General features: G+C 40.5%; 1 protein-coding gene across 1 annotated transcript in view; it reads right to left on the reverse strand.

The window, feature by feature from the left end:
- LOC104443950 (cation/H(+) antiporter 18) overlaps positions 1-18,848 on the reverse strand; it is a 74,550-nt gene that overhangs the window by 32,325 nt on the left and 23,377 nt on the right. The gene's annotated exons all lie outside the window — the stretch shown is intronic.

The raw sequence follows: 18,848 nt of genomic DNA on the forward strand, positions 1-18,848 counted from the left end.
ATTGATTGGAATTGAAGGAATTGATGTACAAAGTTTTATGCCCCAAATGAAAATGGAATTGCAACCATTGGAATAAGGTTGTGGGAGATAGTGGAGTGTGATGTCATCCTAGGTCATGGTGGGCCATTTTTGTTGGATAAAAGAAAGAGAAAAAGAAAATAAAAAGGGCCCCCCTCCTTCTCTCTCCTCCCTCTCTTCTTCCTCTCTCCCGTGCGACCACTCTCCATCTCCATTTTCTTCTCTAGCTTCGAACCTAGCAATCGGAAGCCAGCAGCCGTCGCAGCTGCAGCCGGAGCCGTCGTCGCCTTCGCCCGTCCGCTCGTCGTCGCAGCCGCGCCTCGCCGCTCGGACCTCGGCCTCCCTCTCTCCTCTCTTCTCCATCTCCGGTTTCTGCTCCAAGACCCAGCAGATCTGAGCACGACGAGGATGGCTGCAGCTCAGCCGGACCGCCGTTCGTCGCTCGCCCGACCAGCTCGCCCGTCGCCGGAGCTCGTTGCTGTCGCCATTCGTCCGCACACATGTTGTCTTGTGCGCGAGCTGCTCCGCCCTCCCGTCTCTGCCTCGTCCGCGCGCTAGCAGCCATCGTCCGTCATCCCGAGCTGCCGGAGCTCGTCCCCGCCATTGTGAGCCGCCATTGACCTCCCCACCGGCCCGTCCAAGCCCTCGCCGGTTTCCTCCGCCCATTCCGACGCCGGATCCGCCCTTCTCGGCCCCAAATCAGCAGCTGGAAAATGGGTATGGCAGCCCATGTTTGGCCCATTTTGGCCGTCTTCCTGAGCCCGGATGCTCGGCCCGCCTTGAGGAAAGTCGATCCTCGCGTCGTCCCCGTCGTTTTGGTCCGCTCGGTTCGTTAATCCGGTGAGTTTAGCTCACTAAACCTTGATTAGAGGGTTAATGATGCTTTAGGGTGCTTAGTTTATGTTAAGTGTTATTAGGTGGTTAGTTTAATTTATTTAAGTGTACATTATATTAAGGTGTTTGATTAACTTAAATTGTGTTTAATTTAAGGTTAAGTGAGTGGTTATATTAATATAAGCATTGATGTGACATAAAGGAATTTACTTTTGAGTTATTTAAATATCCAGAAATTATTAAATAATTTAATAATATATTATTATTCGAAATTATTAAAATATTATTATTTAATTATTTTCGGAAGAAATTTAATTATTTATTAAATTCCGAAAATTTTGTCAGCACCTTAAATTCTCAAAATTTCGTGCCGGTCGCTGCTGTGTAGTCAGATTTTGAAATTGATGATTGGATATTATAAATTGAGTGTTGATTGTGATAAATAGAGATTTTATTCATAAAAACCCAAGTGTCGGGTTTGGCATTGAAATTGGATTTTTAATGGTTAATATCGTAATTGGATTATGTGAGTGAAATGTAAAGTATCCAGGGATCGGTATCGAATTGTCGTGTGTTGGTTGAAAGGCTCGGATCGCAGTAGTGGCTAGGCCAACTAGACCCTTATTTTGCTATAAATGCCGTCAAGAGAGTGACGTGGCTCGGGTCGCAGTAGTGGCTAGGCCAACTAGACCTTTATTCATTTAGAAATGCCGTCAAGAGAGTGACGTGGCTCGGGTCGCAATAGTGGCTAGGCCAACTGGACCTTTATTCATTTAGAAATGCTGTCAAGAGAGTGACGTGGCCCGGGTCGCAGTAAAGGCTAGGCCAACTGGACCCATGCTCCTTCGGGAATGCCGTCGACATAGTGACGAAGCCGCGCTCCAAGGGGGGGAGGCGATGCCTAGCATTAATATTAGAAGATAGCCGAACTGCAAGTAGGCTATGCCCTTGTGTGGCAGCAAATAATAATTGGAATGCGTGCTAAGTGCGGCTGTGATTTATATGAAAGTGATGGCGTTCCAATTGTTTGAATTATTATTACTACCTATGATTGAGTGATTTGAATTGTGCTAACCTGCAGAAAGGATCTAAGGCAAGGTAAGTTCTCTATGTGATGTGGCTAGGCCACCCTTAGGCGTATTTTCTTTCTAATAGGGGTTTAGGGGGTTGAACTTGTTGAGACATTGTCTCATCCCGGTTTGGGGATTAAAATTTCAGGTCCCTAGATGGCGGTCGTGGAGGACCCGAAGCCCTAAGTCTGGAAAGGTGGAGACTGAAGTATCGGTGAACGTGTCCTGCTAGTTGGTTTTAGGATAGTTCCCCTTTTTATCGAACTGGTCTATTTTGTAGACGGTCCAGAGTTGTATTTAAACCTATGTGTTTGTAAATGAGTGTTTGGTGTTGCGATTGATTGCCTTTTTTTCTATCCCAAGTTAAATGTTGTCAGGGGATTTGTTTCGCTTCCGCATGCGTAATGAAATGAATGGGTCGGCGACATATCCTGGGATGTCGCATATTTGATTGACCGCAGTGGGATGTGCGCGCACTCGGGGTTCAGGGCGTGACATCCCCGTTTAAGTGGTATCAGAGCATGGTTTGTGTATGGAGTGATAAGGTGCGATGAGTCACGGGATAGTTAGTAGGAAAGGCTTTTAATATACTGATGCATGTGGTTGATAGTTGTTTGGTAATATGTTTGTGGGGTCACTCAAATTCTAACATGATGTTGGAATCGGAAAACTGGCGTCTATAAAGAGCCTGTAGCATGAGTGACCAGGAGTGGAGAACTCCTTGGAGGAGGTCGATAGGACTTGTACCTCGGGGTAGGATGCTGACAAGAGTTGGTACCCGAGGTAGAGCGCAAGCTCAGTCTAGCGTGTGTGTGAGAGTACCACCGTAGGCAGGTACTAAGAGTGTAGTAGCATCGAGCGATCTTAGGTTTGTTGGGATCGTTCAGGCGCTAGTGTTCCTTGGAAGCTTGTTGGGTCAGTAAGCTCAGGACCAAGCTGCCGATGTTGCCGTTATTTCTACCACTGCCAGTGTTGTGACCGTTGTTGTTGCCACGCCTGTTGAGGCCCAATATGGAGTGGTGATCGAGGATCAAGCCATCGTATCTAGTCAAAGTTCAGCTTAAGCAGAGATGGAAATCGATTGGGGAGAAAGGCCGATGTTAGAAGAAAGGTGCCCTGTTTCACCCAACCGGAAGAGTAGAGTTGGAAAGTCAGTGTTCAACTCGATCGATGTGTGTCGTGTCTGTAAGAAAAGAAAGAGATATATTCCGTGTTGTAAGAGAGAAAGGATTTGTTACAAGGGTCGCCAGTACAGTCATTTGATCAAAGATTGTCCGTATAGACAGATGGAATCACAGCTGTTTCTATCACCGCCGTTGTTAAGTCAAAACAGAGGAAGCATGCTTCAAGATGTTCAGTGGGGTACTTGGAATGAACCTCAGTGCAAGGAAGGGTGCATGATGTTCCTTGATGGGAGATAGCGAATTCACTAGTCGTGTGCCGAGATTGTGGAAATGAGGCTTGAGTCAGCCTAGTGTTAGAGTAAAAATGGGGACGTGCTTTGAATGTGGCCAGCATGGCCGTCAGGTTAGGAACTGTCCGTGTAAGTTCAGGAGAGTGTAAGCACCTTTACTGCAGATAGAATGCCGCTAGGATGGCGAAAGGAATAGGAATGGATTGACTATGCATTAATTAAGGGAAGAATGTTTTGAGGTGTTTTATCAGAGTAGCACAACAGGATTTTGAGTGAAGGTTATGGAGTTTCCGTTGTTGTAATAAAGTAATAGGAAGATGAGTCTTTGACTATAGTTATACCTGATGGGTTTGCTTATGTATGACTTGGAAGTCATTTATGAAAAGGTCTGGCTCGAGGAGCTTTCCGCTATTATGAATCGTAGCAGTGATATAATTCGGTTTGTTCAGTCAGCGTATGAAAGTTTTGAATTACTGAAAGTCGAAGAGGAACTTCAATCCTTGTTATTCGTCGCTGAAGATGACTTGGTTCTATTTGTTGGTTACCGAATTTGCATGGCAGCTGTAATGGGTATGTCAGTTGAGAAGCTGAATATGGAGAACATAATCGTGGTACATAAGTTTTCTAAGGTATTCTCTGAAGAATTGTCAGGTTTGTTGTCAGAATGAGAAATAGAGTTCGTGATGAAATTAGCACCCGGAACAGAGCCAGTCCCTAAGGCTCCTTACCAGATGGTGTTACCCGAGTTAAAAGAACTGAAGGTGTAGATGCAGGAAGTGTTGGATAGGGGATTCATACGTTCCAGTGCATCATCTTGGGGAGCATCTTTTCTATTCGTGAAGGAGAAATGTGGTTCGTTGTAGTTGTACATCGATATTCTTCAAGATCGACTTGAGGTCAGGGTATCATCAGTTGAGGATCAGGAAGAAAGACATATCGAAGTTAAGACCTCGCACTCGATACAGTAGTTATGAGTTCACTGTAATGCTGTGTGGTTTAATGGACACCCCAACTGTTTGTTTGGGTTTGATGAGCAGAATGTTTAAGGACACTTGAATCAGTTGTGATCGTGTTCATTGAAGTTATCCTAGTGTGTTCGAAGAGTGCCGAGGGGCACAAGAGACGTTTGAGGATGGTACTTCAGACCTTAAGTACTCTTGGATTTTACAATAAGCTTAGCAGATGCGAGTTTTGGATGACTCGTGTTGCGTTCCTAGGTCTTGTGATTTCAGGAGAAGGAATCTCCGTAGGCCCCGTCCAAGATTGAAGCAGCGACCAGTTGGCCGATATTGACTACAGTGACAGAGATTGGAAGTTTCTAGGAATTAGCAGGATATTACAAAAGTTTTATGGAAGGGTTTTCAACGTCAGCATTGCAGTTGATTCGACTACTGAGGAAGTAAGAAAAGTTTGTGTGGTCAGATGAGTGCGAGCGTAGTTTTCAAGAGCTTAAGCAGAAGCTGACTACCGCACTTGTGCTGACCATTCCATCTGATTTTGAAAGTTATGAGATCTGCAATGATGCATCATTTAAAGGATTTGGTTGCTTGTTGGTGCAACAAGATAGGGTTTTGCATATGCGTTCCGTCAGTTAAGACCTCGGGAGTTGAATATGAGACAGCGTCGTTGGATGAAACTCATTAAGGATTATGACTATGATATTTTGTATCACTCTAGAAAAGTGAGCAAAGTCGCAGATGCACTGAGTCGAGAGTCCTTAGTTGCACAATTGGTACTCAAGGATTGGATCTTATTTGAGAAAGTTTGAAATTCGGTTTTCAAATCTAAGGTAGGCCACTTTTGAATCTTATGACTACCCTCAGAATTGAGCCAAGAGTACAGATCAGAATCAAATCGCTTCAGTGGACAGATTTAGAAATTCAGAAGACTTTATAAGAGAATGCAGATGAGGGAGAGGTTGAGTTTCAGATCTCTGAAAACATAATGCTAAGGTTCTGAGGACGATTGTGTGTAATTGACGATGCAGAGATTAAAGAAGAGATCTTATGGGAAGTTCATCATAGCAATTTCAAAGTCATCTAGACAGTGCGAAGATGAGTCAGAATCTACATCATCGGGATTGGTAGATCGGTATGAAGATAGATATCGCCGAACACGTTGTAAGTGTTGAATGTATCAATAAGTGAGAATTTGGTAATGTAAACCAGGAAAGCTTTTTCAAGCATTTGAGAGAGTCATGTGTAGGAATGGAAGTATAGCATGATGGAATGTTATGACAGCTTATTAAGGAGTCGGGAAGAGTATTGATTCCTTATGGGGTTGTGGTCGACAGATGAACAGAGTCAACTCACCTTAGTGCAACACGAAAAGATCTCGATTAGAATAGATATATCGAAGTGTGTGTATATCATATAAATCATCTGCATGGAGTGCCGGGGATGCATTGTATTTCAAATCTAGATCAGATTCCAAGCTGGCAGAGCTTTTAGATGGTTCCTTCTTAAGTAGCACATAACAGAGAGTGCAGAATTTCAATTGCTGAGATGAAGTCAGGGAAAGAAAGATCACAGGCCAAGGTTAGTACAACAGTCAGTGATTGCAGTTGCCGAGATCAGTGTCAAAGTTATATCAAATCTTGACCAGAGGTTCCCAGTTTCAGCAGATCAGTCAGATAGTTTCTTTTTTTTATCAGTGCAGAGCAGAGTGTTCAGGACTTCAATCGGTTGAGATGAGATCAGAGATCAGAAAATCGCAGGTCCAGAGTTTGTCCAGAAATCAGTGATTCAATCGCGATTATTAGAGACAGTTTAGAGACTGCTCAGAATCGCCAGTTTAGTTTCGCAGATTTTGTATTGAAGACCTTTTGAATTTTAAGTGGGCAAGTGTTTAGTATTGTGCATCCGAAGTGGTTTGGGCAAGATAGCAGTGATCTGGCATCACTGATATAGAAAGAGCAACCTGAGAAAGAGAATTCTAGATGAGACGAGTGTACCCCCACCTTTTTGTTTAAGAATTGGTAAATGTTTAAATTTCGATGAAGAAATTTTTATAAGAGGGTAAGAGTTGTGACATCCCGATTTTCCAATTCTATTTTCAATAAATTGAGACGGGCATTTCGTTGGCACGCATATAGTTTTTTTTTCTTGAGTCGGCCACTCATGTGAAAACTAGTCTATCGGGTGAAGCCGTTAAGAAATTCTAATGCATCAGACTCGAGAATTTGACCAAGAAGCGATCTTTCGACCGAGCTAATTTGCAAGGGTCATTACGACACAATTAAAAATCGATTAGAGATCGGAAATAGGTCGACTCGATAGAGGCATGTAATCGGGTGTGGGTGATTCCACCAGATTGCACAATTCTTGTCGATCGGCACTAGACCGACTTTTCTGTCGATTGGGTACCCTGTGTTCGTATTTGAAACCTTGAGATTACCCCGACAACCGAAAGTCGCCAATGTTTCAAAGATGTACGTTGTGGCTTGAGATGATCAACCACAGGTCAAATGCATGAAAATTTCTAAAGGCTACCCGGTAGGTTGGACCGCGCTGGTATCGTGCCAAAGTGAAATTAACCGTAGAATTGAGATCGAATTCAGAAATTGGAAGTTTGGGTGTGTCACAAATCATTTCAAGATCATTGAATCATCTTTGGAAGATTTTTCATGCAATCAGAGTTTTTCAGCAATTAAATCAGAGAATGGCTAATTTGGCTCGAGAAATTAGTAGGCTCATCTTTGGTCGCGCTTTTGGGACTTAAGTCGGTTCTATGGACAAGTGAAGATGTGAATTAGAGTGTGGTGGCATTGGATTAATTTTATGGACTTCAATTTGATTCAATTGGGAGAGAATTGATTGGAATTGAAGGAATTGATGTACAAAGTTTTATGCCCCTAAAAATGGAATTGCAACCATTGGAATAAGGTTGTGGGAGATAGTGGAGTGTGATGTCATCATAGGTCATGATGGGCCATTTTTGTTGGATAAAAGAAAGAGAAAAAGAAAATAAAAAGGGCCCCCCTCTTTCTCTCTCCTCCCTCTCTTCTTCCTCTCTCTCGTGCGACCACTCTCCATCTCCATTTTCTTCTCCAGCTTCGAACCCAAAGAACCGGAAGCCGCCAAATGCCGCAACCGCAGCCGGAGCCGTCGCCGCCTTTGCCCGTCCGCTCGTCGTCGCAGCCACGCCTCGCCGCTCGAACCTCGGCCTCCCTCTCTCCTCTCTTCTCCATCTCCGGTTTTTGCTCCAAGACCCAAAGCAGATCCGAGCACGACGAGGATGGCTGCAGCTCGCCCGACCGCCATTCGTCGCTCGCCCGACCAGCTCGCCCGTCGCCGGAGCTCGTTGCTGTCGCCATTCGTCCGCACGCACGTTGTCTTGTGTGCGAGCTGCTCCGCCCTCCCATCTCTGCTTCGTCCGCGCGCCAGCAGCCATCGTCCATCGTCCCGAGCTGCCGGAGCTCGTCCCTGCCGCAGTGAGCTGCCATTGACCTCCCCACCGGTCCGTCCAAGCCCTCGCCAGTTTCCTCCGCCCATTTCGACATCGGATCCGCCCTTCTCGACCCCAAATCAGCAGCTGGAAAATGGGTATGACAGCTCATGTTTGGCCCGTTTTGGCCGTCTTCCTGAGCCCGGATGCTCGGCCCGCCTTGAGGAAAGTCGATCCTCGCATCGTCCCTGTCGTTTTGGTCCGCTCGGTTCGTTAATCCTGTGAGTTTAGCTCACTAAACCTTGATTAGAGGGTTAATGATGCTTTAGGGGTGCTTAGTTTATGTTAAGTGTTATTAGGTGGTTAGTTTAATTTATTTATGTAGATTATATTAAGGTGTTTGATTAACTTAAATTGTGTTTAATTTAAGGTTAAGTGAGTGGTTATATTAATATAAGCGTTGATGTGACATAAAGGAATTTACTTTTGAGTTATTTAAATATCCCGAAATTATTAAATAATTTAATAATATATTATTATTCGAAATTATTAAAATATTATTATTTAATTATTTTCGGAATAAATTTAATTATTTATTAAATTCCGAAAATTTTGTCGACCTTAAATTCTCATAATTTCGTGCCGGTCGCCTTTGTGTAGTCAAATTTTGAAATTGATGATTGGATATTATAAATTGAGTGTTGATTGTGATAAATAGAGATTTTATTCATAAAAACCCAAGTGTCGGGTTTGGCATTGAAATTGATTTTTAATGGTTAATATCGTAATTGGATTATGTGAGTGAAATGTAAAGTATCCAGGGATCGATATCGAATTGTCGTGTGCTGGTTGAAAGGCTCGGATTGCAGTAGTGGCCAGGCCAACTGGACCCTTATTTTGCTATAAATGCCGTCAAGAGAGTGACGTGGCTCGGGTCGCAGAGGGCTAGGCCAACTGGACCTTTATTCATTTAGAAATGCCATCAAGAGAGTGACGTGGCTCGGGTCGCAGTAGTGGCTAGGCCAACTGGACCTTTATTCATTTAGAAATGCCGTCAAGAGAGTGACGTGGCCCGGGTCGCAGTAGAGGCTAGGCTAACTGGACACATGCTCCTTGGGGAATGCCGTCGACGTAATGATGAAGCCGCGCTCCAAGAGGGGGAGGCGATGCCTAGCATTAATGTTAGAAGATAGCCGAATTGCAAGTAGGCTATGCCCTTGTGTTGCAGCAAATAATAATTGGAATGCGTGCTAAGTGCGGCTGTGATTTATATGAAAGTGATGGCGTTTCAATTGTTTGAATTATTATTACTACCTGTGATTGAGTGATTTGAATTGTGCTAACCTGCATAAAGGATTTGAGGCGAGGTAAGTTTTCTGTGTGATGTGGCTAGGCCACCCTTGGGCGTATTTTCTTTCTAATAGGGGTTTAGGGGGTTGAACGAGTTTGGGGATTAAAATTTTAGGTCCCTAGATGGCGGTCGTGGAGGACCCGAAGCCCTAAGTCTGGAAAGGTGGAGACTGAAGTATCGGTGAACGTGTCCTGCTAGTTGGTTTTAGGATAGTTCCCATTTTATCGAGCTAGTCTATTTTGTAGATGGTCCAGAGTTGTATTTAAACCTATGTGTTTGTAAATGAGTGTTTGGTGTTGCGATTGATTGCCTTCTTTTCTATCCCAAGTTAAATGTTGTCGGGGGATTTGTTTCGCTTCCGCATGCATAATGAAATGAATGGGTCGGCGACATATCCTGGGATGTCGCATATTTGATCGACCGCAGTGGGATGTGCGCGCGCTCGGGGTTCGAGGCGTGACATTTACTTTCAATCACAACCTAGCTCGAATCATCAGGGGCCGCCGGAATCGAACCGGCATCGACCATAAGAACGCGTGGCAACAAGGCACAATCCGCAATCGGCGACAAGGAGGGAAGGGAAAGAGGGGAGGGGAGGAGCAATCGGCTCGCGAAGGAACATGGGCGGAATCCGCCCGATTCTCTCTTCTCGATCTCCCTCCACATTCTTCGAGCATCTTCGTCCTCTCTCTCTCCCCCCACTTCGCCCCTCCGTCCTCAAAAGCCACGGACGAACTTGGGAAGAAGGAGATTCAGGGCGTCTGCGAAATGTTCTGGTTCGAGCCCAGGAACAAGAAGGAAAAGACGACGACGACGGTGAAGAAGAAGCTGATCCGAGAATTCCAAAATTTGTGTTTTTTCCTTTTTATGTGCTGAGATTTACCGGCCCAATTCGGGGACCGTTGGGAGATTTGAACTGGGCTCCCGAACTAGGTTATGATCGAAAGTGTTTTTCGATACCCGAACAAGCAAGGGACGTTTTTATCTTTTCTATCCTTCAACTCCTCCCCCCCTCTCTTTCTCTCTCTCTCCTCCTCCTCCTCCTTCTTCTACGTGGGTTTTCCGGGAAAATAAGGAAAACAGCCAGAAAGCACAGGAAAGAGAGAGGCAGAGAGAGACCTGATCGGTCGGACGAAGCCTCGCGGTGCCTTTTGCGGGTCGTGTGTTTTCTACTCGGGCGAAAGGACGCTTACCGTAGATCACTATAGGCGCTCCGTTTCAGGTGCTATTGTGTATATTAATGGCGGAATCTTGGCGGAGTTATAGCCGTGCGCAGACAGCGGAGTGGATACGAATGGAGGAGACGAGGTTGAAGACACCTCAAACCCGAACGGCCCCACCCACGTATAAATAGGATCTTCCTCGTCGCAGCCAGAAATACCGATTTTGCCGCCTTCTTTTTCTTTTATTTCTTTTGGGCAATGATCCTTTTTTTTCCCCGAATTTCGTTATTTGAATTTCTTGAAGGAGCCCCGCGATTTACTCCACTGCCTAGCGTGCTTATGCACGAGCGCAAGCAATTGCAAACGTAGGATTTGGATTTGGACAGACACGTTACGCAATTTAGCCGAGTTAGGAGCGAAGTATATTTTATTCAACCTTGAAGTGTGTTTATCATTTATTCAAACCGAAATTTTCACACACACACATATATACATATATATCTCAAGATAGAAATCACAGTTATCAAGCAAATAAAGAGATAGACAGAGGAAATTATAATCTTCCAGTCCAGAATAGATAAGGCTATTTGTGTAAAATTCCTTTTATATGAGTGCGTAGGAGCTATTTGTGCATGACGCACCAATCGTAGGTGAGCGATTGCTTCCTTGGGAGTACCCAATCATAATAATAATACTTGCATGTCAAAGAAAGTCAACTAAAAAATTTATGACGTCATAGAAGTTTGTCAAAGGAGTAACTTGAGACATTTGACACTCAGCAAAAAGATAAAAATAAAAGATTTTTTTTTTATTTTTTTTTTTGTGACCTAGGAAACCCCGAAAGCCGATAGCCGGCAGGAAGAACCTGGGGGCAACATGGGAAACCACCACCCCATGCCACCGGATAAGTCACCAAGTAACTCCACTAGCCCCCTTGCGTTGCAAGGGCTTTGAACCTCTCCCCTCCCACGCAGAAGATCACTAAAGCCTACCCAGCGGAGCCACCACGGCCAGTGGTAAGATTTTCTTTTATTGTTTCTATGCAACGAGTCCTCAAAAGGAATTTCTAAAAAATGCGGAGCTATATTGGGTCAAAGGGACTTCCCTCAGAAATTGTGAAACTACGGGAGAAAAGGTTATGTATTCAATAAATTACTCATATTTACACGTCACTCTAATCTTATGTGGTGAGCCCTTGACCAATTTCCAAGCTATTAGAATTTTAGAATAATTTCTTCACTTCTCAACAGTTGTTTCATGATAAATTGATTTGCTTATCACAAATTATGAAATCTAAAATTATATATGAACATGCATTTATTGAGACATCTTAAAAATTTCAATGCGTTCCCACCATCATTTATTATTTATTATATATAATAATGGAGATGTCATTTGAAATTTCAGATCTTGATGTATGCACTGGGATAACTAATCATATTTCTTCTATGAAAGTTTTAGCTGGCTCAAAAGTCTTGGCCTATGCCTCTCTTGATTAAGAGGACCTTTTGTTAAATGGTGTTTGAGTACTTAACGTGGACTCCCATTCATAGAATAGTCCTTTATCAAACATTTAATATGAGCAAATCATCATAAGATTCTTACGCACTGTCAAGAATTTAAAATGTGGAATCTAACTTTTATAATTCTTAAGTATGTTAATTGCGATAAAATAAGAGTCCTACGGTACTTTCCTTGTTGTAGAGCCAACTTTATGTTACAATAGAAATACATTAACCCTTATCATGCTGTGCATCCACATTATGCGACCCATTGATATGGTGTCACCAATTGATAAAGTGCTATGGTTTAGAAAATTACAAAATAATTCGGGCTAAGTACTTTAGGTTGGTCTTAACTTAGGAGTTACTCGAGTAGAAACCCCATTTCAGTTATGTGAAAGTGGTGTACACTTTAGTTTTTTGGTCGAAAGGATGAGTAATATTAACATAACGGAGAGTAATTACAAACAGCACAACCAGCCGCTAAAGCATCAAAACAAAGTAAGGTAAGCAAAAAGGAGGGCGGCGAGGTAGCCCAATCTTGAGAGAGGAGCCCATTTCGATGAGCCTTTGCGGCCCAATCCACAACAGAGTTCGCTTGCCATTTGCAATGCGTTACCCTAGTAGAAAAGAAATCGAGAGAGGAAGTTGACGGCCTCTGCAGCGATTGCACGAGCTTCCCATGGCAATGGCGTAGAGGCATTGATCGATTCTACTAAAATAAGGTTGTCTGACTCGATGATCAACCGATCTCGTTGTCTTCCAGTGTCTAGCAGATGGTAAAGAGTGATGGTAAGAGCCATGAACTCTACTTGTAGAGCTGTCGAGGCGTTGAAATCTCTGGTGAGTCCATCAACCAACCTCCCATTTTGACCCCTACAAATACACGCCATAGTCCCTGTTTTGCCGTGAGGTCGAAAAGCTCCATCTATATTTGTTGGAAAAAGTATTAGAATACATAAAATAATAATAATTATTGGAAATACATTACAAAAGATTAGAAAATAAAAAGAAATGTCTGAGGCGTGCAAACACTGTCCTTAAGGATAATTCCGCCCCTCGGAGTACGTAACTCGGTGCGTAAGGCTTCAGCAGCTATCCTCCCAAGATACAACAGACCTTCTTTTATACTCCGCACTGAATATTAGAAGGAAACAGAACAACTTTTGTGTATAACCCAACAAAAAGAAAATGAAAGCTGTGAGAACATATTGTATCTACTACGATTGTGGTTTGAAGTTTAATTTATATTTAAAAAAGGAAAAGAGAGAGCCGTTAAGAGATTATCATAAATCAATTGGTAATTAAAAAGATGACTGTTATAAAATAATGAAGAGTTTATAAAGTAATAAATCAAAAGTTATAAAGCCGTTAGATGACCATTATATAACCATTAGAAAGCCATTATATGACCGTTGAAAAAGCCATTACAAAAATGATAACTTTCATGACGATCATAATTTCTAATTAATATTTCAAAACTACTGAAATATCCAACAATCCCCCGTATATTTCAAAAAGTTCTGACAAGAAAATAAAATAATGCTAGGTTATTGAAGAGTAATGCATCGGAATAGGTGCTTATTAGGCTATGAACCAACCCTAGAAAGAATGAAATATAATTCATGAAATCATTGGTGAAGTTTGAAACTTCTATGAACCAAGAATTTCTTTTTGTGAATTATAATTTTCACCAATCACATTACACTCCCACAAACTTTGTTGTTCAACGCGGTTTTGCGCTAATAGGCCATGCGCGTGCTTGGTTTATTCATAAGTGCTTTAGAGATTTTCGCCAAAAATTCTCATAGGAGCGGCCCCACCCCACACTTATATAGGTGATTCCATCAAGTGTATTCTGCAGTTTAATACACCACCAATAATGGCTATAGAATTTCATTAAGAGCTTAGTTCAACCTCTTTTTCCTTGCAATTTTGCACTATTTTCACCTTAGGATGGACAATAATTTTTAATAGTGCACTAGATCAACAAAGGACTTGTTATTACCCATATGAATCTAATTCATGAGATCGTCAATCACATAGGTTGGGTTACTATTATTGTTGATTTTCTTCAATTGACTTGTCCATTCCCCTCAATGTATAGTCAAAGGATTGGCCAAAATCCATTTTTGATTTCATATAATTAATGGACATAATTCCATCATTAAGCAACTGCTTTACCACGTCATCCCTCAATCGGATTTGTCAATTTTTATCATATCTATGCATGGCTATTGCCTCTTGGCAATCATGATATATAAACACAAAATGTGTCATTTTCCCAAAGGAATATCTGCTGAGAGTTTCTCAATTACTCGGCCTCATTTTCATATATGAGTTTGAGAAAAAAAAAATTCCTTTTCCTCAAGAACTTGAATAGTTCACAATTTACCAAAAAAATAGTAAATATTTTCTTCTCCTTCACCCATTGGAACCTAAGAGGATAAGGCATTTTGTTTACACATATATGCCTGGTAGCACTTGAGTCTACCACCCATAATTTCTCGATTAGCCACAATATTGGCATGGGAATGACCACATCAATTACTTCATCAAATCATCTACTTCAACCAAGTTGACTCTTGGTTTAGCAGGATTGCCATTTCCCCCACGATTTCATTTGATTGATTTCCACCGGGTGAACACATATTTGTTAGTGGATTTTATCTAATATGAATTCAAGATCCAGTTAACATCACCGTATCCTTATAATACAGTGGAAAATCCACTATAATAAACTTGACAATAATCACCTTTTAACAAAATATTTCACAAAAGACATCAATCTTATTCAATATAGATCTATGTTGGCTATGGATGCAAAGAAATAAAAATAAATTTCATCTCCACAACATTCACTAAAGGAGATTCTCTTTCCCAATACAATAGCCAATCAAGTCTCTAATTATCATCATGCATGAATGGACATTCAACATAAATTGACAAAGTAAATATTCTTACAAAGAACATTTTTTTTTTTACATCATTACTGCTGTCAATAATACATGTTATTCCAAAAATGTTAACCAAAACTTAGAGGTTAGCATAAATCCAAAATGAATTAATAATTTCACAAAATAACTATAAGACTTCCTTTGAGTGTTATATACGAATCACCAAAAATGTCTCAACAATGCATACTCAATACAAAACATGTAATCAATTTAATTATGCAATAAAATACTATTTAATAATTCTATCAAAAGTTATGCGTGAAAAATTCGATCGTTGCAAAAGAGACATTACAATCTTTAACCCATAAATTTGTGGCTATTATTCTAATAAATTCAAGAATAGAATCACAGCAATTTTGACAAGAAAAATATTTGAACTAAAACTTTAGTAGTCATAAATATAATGCCAACAATGTTTTACACTTGTAAAACTCAAAGTAGACTTTAACTCTTTAAGCAACATTTAAATGTCTGAAATGTGAAATATAAAAAATATCACAAAAGGCAGGATGCAAAAGGCATACTCACTAAATTGTCGATTACGCTAATTTAGCTAGAAAAGTAATTAATGGCAAATATTGGGGTGTATCATTAGTCAATTGAATAGTAGTCGCCCAATTATTCTTTCAGCTTGTGCTTGCTAAATTGGGTCTCCATTCTATTCTCTTTCTATCAAGCATAATTCCATGTCGTTGAGAAGGCAAAAATCTGCCACCATTCTAATGCTAGAGAAGTTCTATATGTGCGTGGACGAGAGAGAAGTACCATATCTTCATGTATTTATCAAACATACACATTGTCATGCAGCAAATACCAACACATGTATGAGCATATACATAAATAGAGGCCCACGCTGCACTTCCAAGCAAGCATGAATAAAGACATGCCACCAAATGCCAACACAAGCTCGTGTCTACACTTACTTGAGCATATTGGCATGGACATCACCAACCGAATAATGATTGTATGCACTCTAGCATATTCCCAAGAATGACAAGACAAAACTGTGAGGAATACTTAAGAATTTTGTTCCATAGTCAAATGGCACCTATTTTCAAAATCTATAAGCACAATAATATAAGGTAAAAAGAGCGTAATTTTAGTGGTAAAACACAAAAATCCCACATGACAGCATCCATTGTTTCGCTAAAAATAATTATATATAACCTGGTCCAACATGGGCGAGCTCGATAAGTTTCTGTAGAGATGGAGCCAAAGACAAATTAAATAGCAGGCAAAAACAGTTATAAACTGGCTTCATGAATGTACATTAAACAAATTTTAGCAGGAGAATAGGAAGAATTAAGAACAAATGGAAACTATTTTGAGTAACAGAGAAGCGCCCCAATTTCTAATCCTAAATGGATGATTATTAAAATAATCACGAACTTGAGAGAGAAAGCACCTACACACGTCCGACTTTCTATTGGAAAAACAAGTATAGGTATTAAAGCCCCAAAATAAAAATAAATATATAAAAGAAATATTAGCCCGATTTCTTTCCATTTCTTTTATGGTTTTCCTTTTCTATTTCTTTTTAAGTACCACACGGAATCACTATGTCATTTTTAAAGATTTTCTACATAGGTAATTTTGAAAATTTGTAAGCATCTTCCGTAAAAGTATAAGACCACACATTCATGGAATATGTCTAACAAGATCAAATCAAATCTAAAGAGAACACACAAGCTCGTAATGCCAAATTTCACATATTAGAATGAAAGGATCATGACCTGTGTGATGATGATTCCTCAAAATGTGGAAATAGCGCGCCAAAATGGCAATTACACCTTTCAAGTATTAATTTAGAATTTCCAAAAAAAGACTTACTTGAAACTCAATAACCTTTCCAAAACGACCAAAAGCTATATTGTGTTAATGCTTGATACCGTCCCATGACAAACCACCCAAGAATATGTGATACTCGTCCTTCACCATCTCCAAATCCTTGTTTAATTCCAACGTCAATGGAAGCACCAGCAATTCCAATTTTGAAAGCTATAAGGGAATTATCCTTAAGATTGTTGGAAAAAGTATTAGAATACATAAAATAATAATAATTATTGGAAATACATTACAAAAGATTAGAAAATAAAAAGAAATGTTTGAGGCGTGCAAACACTATCCTTAAGGATAATTCCGCTCCTCGGAGTACGTAACTCGGTGCGTAAGGCTTCAGCGTCTATCCTTCCAAGATACAACAAACCTTCTTCTATACTCCGCACTGAATATTAGAAGGAAACAGAACAACTTTTGTGTATAACCCAGCAAAAAGAAAAGGAAAGCCGTGAGAACATATTGTATCTACTATGATTGTGGTTTGAAGTTTAATTTATATTTAAACAAGGAAAAGAGAGAGCCGTTAAGAGATCATCATAAATCAATTGGTAATTAAAAAGATGATTGTTATAAAATAATGAAGAGTTTATGAAGTAATAAATCAAAAGTCATAAAGCCATTGGATGACCATTATATAACCATTAGAAAGCCGTTATATGACCATTGAAAAAGCCATTACAAAAATGGTAACTTTCATGACGATCATAATTTCTAATAAATATTTCAAAACTACTGAAATATCCAACAATATTCACCTTAATGCAGCCTGGATCTTTACCAGGGGGTTTTACATGGTCAAAAATAATTTGGGGTAAATTTGTCAGGTCTCCACAGTTCCAATTTTAGGGTTTTGCAGTCGAATAAATTAGTTTGGGGTAAATTTGTCCAGGGTTTTTTATAGTTAGTCGGGGTAAATTTGTCACAAGTTTACCGGTTTGGGGTTTTACATGGTTGATTTGCAGCTGTCCTATTGCTGCTCTTGTTCCCAAGGTTGATTTGCGCTTGTCCTGCTTCCCTATTCCCGATGATTTGCAATGGGATAAACAAGTAGCTCTGGTGGTGGCGAGGGCCACTTCGACAACTTGCATCACATCCAACGCTGGCGACGAAATATAAAACCATTACGCGCTTTCCAGATTTGCCAAAGGACAAAGGCCACCATTTCTAGATCGGGTGAGGAGTAATTTATGTTGAAACTATCTGCAATCCATTCGTCAAGTCTCTGTATTCCCTGCAGATCTATTTGAAAGTTGATTTTCAAGTGCGACCATATAGATTTCGTCCATGGACAAAGTAGGAAAATATGCTCTACTGTTTCTAGTATTTGGTTTTGGCAGAGAGTACATACATCGATGATATAGATTGGCTTTAGTGGGAAGGGCATTGTGACATAGCGACCATAGAAATACCCAAACTTTGGGCTCTATCTTCAGCTTCCATAGTTGTTTCCATAGAATCGCCAAAGTCTGGTAAGAGCATATTGTTGTATGTTGATTCTTCGTGACCTCGGCATTTTTTATTGCATGGTAGCCGCTTTTAACGGTGTAATCACCATCAGTAGTTGCTGTCCAAATGAGCTTATCTCTGACATAAACAAGTCTAACCTGAATTGCGAGAATTTCTTGGACAATAGATTCATCGTATAAGTTATGAAGCAGTGGAATATTCCAGTCATGTGTCTGCATGTTGAGCAATTCAGCAACCTTAGCTGGTTCATTGCAGTTTGCAGGTCCTCCCAAAATGGATTACATATTAATACATAGACTCTTATTGAATGCTTAGGTGTAAGGTTTTGATATGAGCCTCTTTTCTTTATCTTTTTTTGGTAAATATTCATGATGATTTGCCACATCTGACATCACTTCGTACATTAAGGTCATAAAGGTTTCTAATTATAAGGCCACATTATTATTTTCATTGTGATACTAAATTCATAGTTATGTAGTGACAACCACAAAACTTTTATATTGTATCACTGCTACAGATCATGTGGTTTGACTAAATCCTACCATGCTTTTCTCTATGATGTAATCTCCAATTTGTGCAATTCTTGCTCTGCCGAAAAGTTATTAATTTTATTTATTGATAAGTCGCTTGTGTTCTCTCAAGCTTTACCTAAAAACATTAAGAAAATAGAAATTATAGATTGGGAATGGAGAAGGCTTCCCACAACCACTCTTTGCCAAAAAAAAAAAAAAAAAAAGACCCAACAAATTTGTGGCATTGAATAAATCCATATCAGAACAACTGGAATTGATGATGTCAGACGCGACTATTTTGCGCGATAAGAATGTATCCTAAAATAAATATAAAT

This window comes from Eucalyptus grandis, chromosome 5, assembly GCF_016545825.1.
Source record: "Eucalyptus grandis isolate ANBG69807.140 chromosome 5, ASM1654582v1, whole genome shotgun sequence".
Taxonomy (NCBI): Eukaryota; Viridiplantae; Streptophyta; class Magnoliopsida; order Myrtales; family Myrtaceae; genus Eucalyptus; species Eucalyptus grandis.